At 37.8% G+C, this 6,607-nt stretch overlaps 1 long non-coding RNA gene across 3 annotated transcripts; it reads left to right on the forward strand.

The window, feature by feature from the left end:
* Positions 1–277: 277 nt before the first annotated feature.
* LOC143412925 (uncharacterized) lies at positions 278–2,060 on the forward strand. 3 transcript variants are annotated; one of them, XR_013093434.1, is made up of 7 exons: positions 278–400; positions 691–776; positions 925–957; positions 1,054–1,143; positions 1,555–1,626; positions 1,735–1,823; positions 1,936–2,060. It is a non-coding gene; the product is annotated as an uncharacterized LOC143412925 (long non-coding RNA). The 3 variants fall into 3 exon arrangements; XR_013093433.1 differs by lacking the exon at positions 1,936–2,060 and having other exon boundaries at positions 279–400; positions 1,735–1,919; XR_013093435.1 differs by lacking the exons at positions 691–776; positions 1,936–2,060 and having other exon boundaries at positions 282–400; positions 1,735–1,919.
* Positions 2,061–6,607: the final 4,547 nt, after the last annotated feature.

A 6,607-nucleotide genomic window follows, 5' to 3' on the forward strand; every position in this document is an offset into this window, starting at 1 on the left:
TAATTAACTGGTCCATAGCTGTGAAACTTGACATGAGTTCTTGATTCTATGGAGATTAACAGTAATCCAGATATTTACAAATTTGTCCAGGGACATCGCGTAAATGTTGTCCCTGGGACATCGCGTAAATGTTGTCCCTGGGACATCGTGTAGATGTTGTCCCTGGGACATCGTGTAAATGTTGTCCCAGGGACAAAGTGTAAATGTTGTCCCAGGGACATCGTGTAGATGTTGTCCCAGGGACATCGTGTAGATGTTGTCCCTGGGACATCGTGTGATAGCTTGTTAATAATGGAATGAAAATTATTGATTGTTATTAACTTGTGAAAAAGAAGTGTAACAAATCCACATGTTATGTTCTTACACCCTTACAGAAACTGTGACTCCTTCACAATGTCAGGTAAATGTCAACTCATGTTGAATAATCAACCAATCAAGCCTTTTATTATCACATGCAATGTTACACGTACAACTGCAATGAAAATTTCACCCCCTTCTGACCATACATATATTGCTTAAACATCCCATTGGGAAGGAAGGTCAGAAAACAATTTAATTCATAGATGAGGGGAGAGGAGGAGAAAAAAGAACTACAACCAGACAAAGCTCCTAGAAGACTGAAATGGATGATGGTTGCAGCATGCAAAAAGAAAATGATATCTGTTGACTACAGCATATGCTTTCTCACAGATTACCTTGTGGGAGTAGCTGGACCAAACTCTATTGGTATTTCAAGTTTGAAATCCCTGTTTGACCAGACAAACATTTCAGATGAGGTACCTCTTGACATAAAAATCCTTTTATGTTGTCATAAAACTAATGTTAAATTCTGCTTTAAATACACTTTATTGTACAATTTACTTAATGAATCGTATTCCTTAGTTCTGTTTTTATTTATATGTATTTATTTATTTGTTTTATAAGGTAATAGATGGCCTAATCTATTTGCAGTGTGAGGTATGTTGAAAAGCTTGTTTGATCATAATGACATAGCATGTTTACGTTTTTTGTAATGTATTTGAAAACATAAGTGTATTTATGTTATTTTTATAGAATTTCCCTCACATTTATCCAATACCAAGCCAAATCACTGGAAAAATTTTGGATGGGTCCACAAGAGCACAAAGTGCATACTTTTTGAAGGTATGACTTGGACTGTGGTAACTATGTTCTTATCACAAAGGGTTTATAAGTTGCCACTATAAACAAACAGCGTTTTCCAAAATTGAAGCCTTGTCTGAAGAACCTGAAAAATACCTTTCTGAAACCTTTTCTGTGTAAAGACTTGCTCAAAAGCAATGCACACAGATTAAAACATTTCTGTCTTGGCCAACTGATAAAGAAAACCAAAAATTGAGTGGTGCGTGTTGAGTCTGTGGTCTTGATTTGTTTCGTACACACTATAGAACTTAATTAATGTAAACAAAAAATGACACTTTCTATATGTTTGTGTATCTGCAGAATTAATTACAAGTCTCACCTGACAAGCTTTCGCAGTTTTGCAGTGTCATTCTTGACAGAAAAACATACTTGTCACATTATTTTTATTTCCAGAAAAACATCTTTCAGATGTATGAGAAATTGATTGGAGCCTGTCTGGAAAACGGCAGCCACTGGACCTTGTTTGTAAGTTGCACAGATTTTGCACTCTCTCTAGTGCATGATACTTTTCAGTGTCCCTCATTAGGAAAGCTCAAGGCCCAAGCCTACCATATCCATCTTTTTACAAAACAGTTTTGTGACATACCCAAGAGGACCATAGCCTATATGAATTCATTTGGCGAGTCGGAGGTCAGAAAAAGTGCGGTGTTGAAAAACTGGAGGTAATTAATTAACATATTTAACATAACATATTTAATTTAATTGAAATCATTACCGAACGTGGTTATTGATTTCTCTATATGCTTTTTATTTGTAATAACTGCCATCTCTCAGCTCATTTGCTTCAGCAAGAGGCTGCACTGGAGAGTGGACTTTGTCACATGTGAGCCACCCACATCAACAGGATGGGAACTCATGTGGAGTGCATGTCATAATGGTACTGAAAACTATAGCTTTAACCTATATAAGTAATGTTTACATTTTTGTCTATTCAGTTTTTAAAGCCTTAGAGGCAGGATGGTAAAATCTCAATTTTTGTTGTAGATTGAACCATTTCAGCAGTAATGCTTTGGCTTTGGTTGCTCTATTTTTTTTTCTCGGGGGGTGTAAAAAAAAAACCCATTTCTTTGTTAATCTAATTCTTTTTGTTCTTTTTTTTTTTTTCTTCGTCAATTATTAGTTTCCCCAATCTCTCATTGACGGTAAAACACAAGTGGAGGAGTACAACACTGAAATCACAAAGCTCAGGTCCCGACTTTGCCACTACTTATTTTCCTCAATAGGTAAAGATAAAATTAGCCGCCTTCTTTTTCTCTAACATTGGAAAATGTAACTTGTACTTAAACAAATTATATTTTGCAGAACGAACTAGGAAGTGCAGTCAGTGCTGGTGTGTGATTGCAGCCAAAGACCGGGTACACTATGACATGTCCTTAGCCATATAGATTGTTTATATAATGGACTTTGTTCATTTGTTTTTTGTTTGTTTATTTCTTCTTCTTTTTTTTTTTTTAATTCACAGGTGCAGTGCCAGAAATGTGGTGCATACAAGCACATGCGTTGTTCAAAGTCTGTTTGTGGCATCTGTATCTTCTGTGAGAGTAAGTCACAATATACAGTTGTGGTCAAAAGTTTACATACACTTGTAAAGAATAGAATATAATGGCTCTACCGAGTGTCCCGTTATTTCTAAAACTCTGATTTTTCTCTGATAGAGTGATTGGAACAGATACTTCTTTGTCACAAAAAACATTCATGAAGTTTGGTTCTTTAATGACTTTATTATGGGTTAACAGAAAAAAGTGATCACATCTGCTGGGTCAAAAATATACATACAGCAGTGCTAATATTTGGTTACATGTCCCTTAGCCATTTTCACTTCAATTAGGCGCTTTTGGTAGCCATCCACAAGCTTCTGGTTGAATCTTTGACCACTCCTCTTGACAGAATTGGTGCAGTTCAGTCAAATTTGATGGCTTTCTGACATGGACTTGTTTCTTCAGCATTGTCCACATGTTTTCAATGGGGTTTAAGTCAGGACTTTGGGAAGGCCATTCTAAAACCCTTATTCTAGCCTGATTTAGCCATTCCTTTACCACTTTTGATGTGTGTTTGGGGTCATTGTCCTGTTGGAACACCCAACTGCGCCCAAGACCCAACCTTCGTGCTGATGATTTTAGGTTATGTTGAAGAATGTGAAGGTAATCCTCCTTCTTCATTATCCCATTTACTCTCTGTAAATCACCAGTTCCATTGGCAGCAAAACAGCCCCACAGCATTATTATGCCGCCTACAGGGAGGAGGTGGATCGTCTGGCTGAGTGGTGCGACACAAACAACCTGCTGCTTAACACCGAGAAGACCAAGGAGCTCATCGTGGACTACAGGAGGAATGCTGACCCACATCCACCCATCCACATTAAGGGGATGGCTGTGGAGCGTGTGAGCAGCTTCAAGTTCCTGGGAGTCCACATCTCTGAGGATCTCATCTGGACGACCAACTGCTCCAAGCTGGTCAAGAAGGCTCACCAGCGCCTCTTCTTCTTGAGGACTCTGAGGAAGAACCACCTGTCCTCAGACATCCTGGTGAACTTCTATCGTTGCACCATCGAGAGCATCCTGACCAACTGTATAACAGTCTGGTACGGGAACTGCTCTGCCTCGGACTGGAAGGCGTTGCAGAGGGTCGTGAAAACTGCCCAGCGCATCGCCGGAGCACCACTTCCTGCCATAAAAGACATCTACAGGAAGCGGTGTCTGAAAAGGACTGGGAAAATCATCAAAGACCCCAGTCACCCATCACATGGACTCTTCACCCTCCTGCCCTCTGGGAGGCGCTACAGGAGCCTCCGGACTAAGACCACCAGGTACCGGAACAGCTTCTTCCCCACAGCTGTCAGACTCCTGAACTCTGCCTCCTGACATCTGACCCACGTTAAAACATGGACTGAACATACACACACCCACAATGGACAACTGTACCCTCAAACACACAATAATAACATGGACTGAACCACCACTCACAACCACCAGCACTTTATATAGCCTCTGTAGAATTATCCACATATCTCACTTATCTTAACTGCACTACTGTATAGCTCTGTGTAAATAATCATTCTGTACATACGATAATTTTTAACCCTACAACTGTTTACAACTTGCACAGTTCCCATTTCTGTATAGCTGTATATCTCAGATTCTGTAAAGTTATTTATTTCATATTCTGTATAGTTTTTCATATTTATATCCTGTTCATAGCCTGTACATAGCTTGTACTCACTACAGCCTGTACATACTTATAGTTATAGAATATTCACAACATACTTCATACCGTGTACATTATAACATACCATAATAGACCCATTTCTGTAGTATACTCACATATCTATATTATTGCTAATATATATTGTAATATATCTATATCACTAAAGCACTTCTGGATGGATGCAAACTGCATTTCGTTGCCCTGTACCTGTGCATGTGCAATGACAATAAAGTTGAATTCTATTCTATTCTATTCTATTCTATTCTATTCTATTAGTGGACCTCGTAGGTTTTTATTCTGTGCAATTGGTAATTGACTGGGTTTAATTTAGTGGCCTGGAAAACAGGCCGGAGGGGTCTGGTCATTTTAACCCCCTAAGACCCGAAATCTTCCATGGCATGCATTTTTAATTTCTCTTTGATATTTGGGCCGATTGGAACCCGATGAATGTAAAAAGAAAGAATTACCAGATTTTTTTTTTTTTTTACCTAATTTTTGTTTCTGAGAAAAATGAGAGCCACATATGAGGACATTCATTTGAAATTTCGATAGAACAGTTGCAGTATAATGTCTTCGTAACTGTAACTCAGGCACTTGTTGATCAAGATTTAGTATTTTGGTCTAAATAACCCAAAATCTGATGTCCACATATGTGGATGCCAGGCTGGAGTAAAGTGTTAGAGCTATTTATACCTATGTAAACTTTTATACACTGGTTTTTACCTGTCTTGTTTCAGAAAGGTTTAAAAGGGTAATGTCCACAGTTTATTTGTTTATTTATTTATTTGTTTGAATTCAACATATTTTATTAAAGTAATTGAGCTTGAACACAGAAAAAACTGAATCAAATAATCATAAAATCAAATCACTTGCACTATACTGAAGTCTAATCTACTCTGAGCTAATGCCGGTTTCCAACACTAATGATCGGGTGAAGGAGAGAGATGAGGGTGTGCACGGCCACTGGTGCTCTTATCCCTGTTCTGTGTGATACAATCCAACAGGAAAGCAGTCAAACCCTTGGACATTAGCCAAGTTAACGTTCACAAATATATACACACAGAGGAACTCTGAGCCCCAATGTCAGCATTAGCACAAACATGCCACTTCATACCAAATCTCAGTGTGAGGTCAGGTGTTAGTCTCATTCCATTATTCTGGCTATATTTTCTTACTCATCATTACTATTAAACTTATACTTAAGACTAACTATTAACAAAATCACACCCCAATAACTCATTTATTACACTTTGTATTTAATCATAAAAAGGCTGGATGTTGAAACCTTTTACTTCTATTTTGTATGAGCCGGGGGTTCTCAACAGCTGATACTCTATGTCCAAAAAGTGACAGGTATCGTTTTATGGAGCAAAAAACTTAAGAGCGCATATTTTATAAATAATACCAACAATTACAAATGCAGACCTTTAATAGTAATAAGTAATCCTTTATTTATAATGCATAGCAATATAAAAATAGTAACATATGAAAATATTACAATGGGCACAGATGAATTTGTATCAAAAACAGCAACCAAGCCAAAGTAATGAATAACACACATAAATAACAACTGCTTGAGAGAGCAAACAATTTCTTTTCATCTGTTCCTTGGCAGAAAGTTAAGACAGCTATTCAGCTTTAGGTTTCAATAAACAGAAGTAATGGATGCAGTCCCTTTGAAATGTCACACAAAAGTCTACTTGTGCATATACTTAGCTTTAACTCTTCTCTTTTTTGTTTTGTATTCCAAAAGGTTTTCATTTTCTCCAGAGGATGTCTCTCTTTCAGTGGTTATCGACTGTTCACATTCATTTTGTTAGGGTTGGAATGTCGATGCTGGCCGAACGTTTCTTGCTAGAATGCAATGGCCTAATTTTGCGTGCATTATCTGTCGTCTTTATTTCGTACTGGCATATACTTTTGCCTACTTCTTGTTTTGTTTTTAAGACATTTGTATGCAGTTCATCTATCATTGCAGTAATGCCCTCTGGAATGAATGCCCACTGTTTAACTGTGTCTAAAACAGCATTTAGTTTTCCAACCGCATCTTCTGTGCATTTTTTGTCTGTGCTTTCAACTACAGGAGTGTCATTCAAAGTTGATAGAGGACTTTTCAGAGAGTTTTTCATTTGTTTAAAATGGCTACAAGCCACCTTCAAGCAAGCACATGTGTTATAGTGAGAGAACGTACAACAAGTGCACTGAAGTGTTTCAGCCGATGCAAAAAACCACAGCTTTCCAA

Source organism: Maylandia zebra, linkage group LG16, assembly GCF_041146795.1.
Source record: "Maylandia zebra isolate NMK-2024a linkage group LG16, Mzebra_GT3a, whole genome shotgun sequence".
NCBI lineage: Eukaryota > Metazoa > Chordata > Actinopteri > Cichliformes > Cichlidae > Maylandia > Maylandia zebra.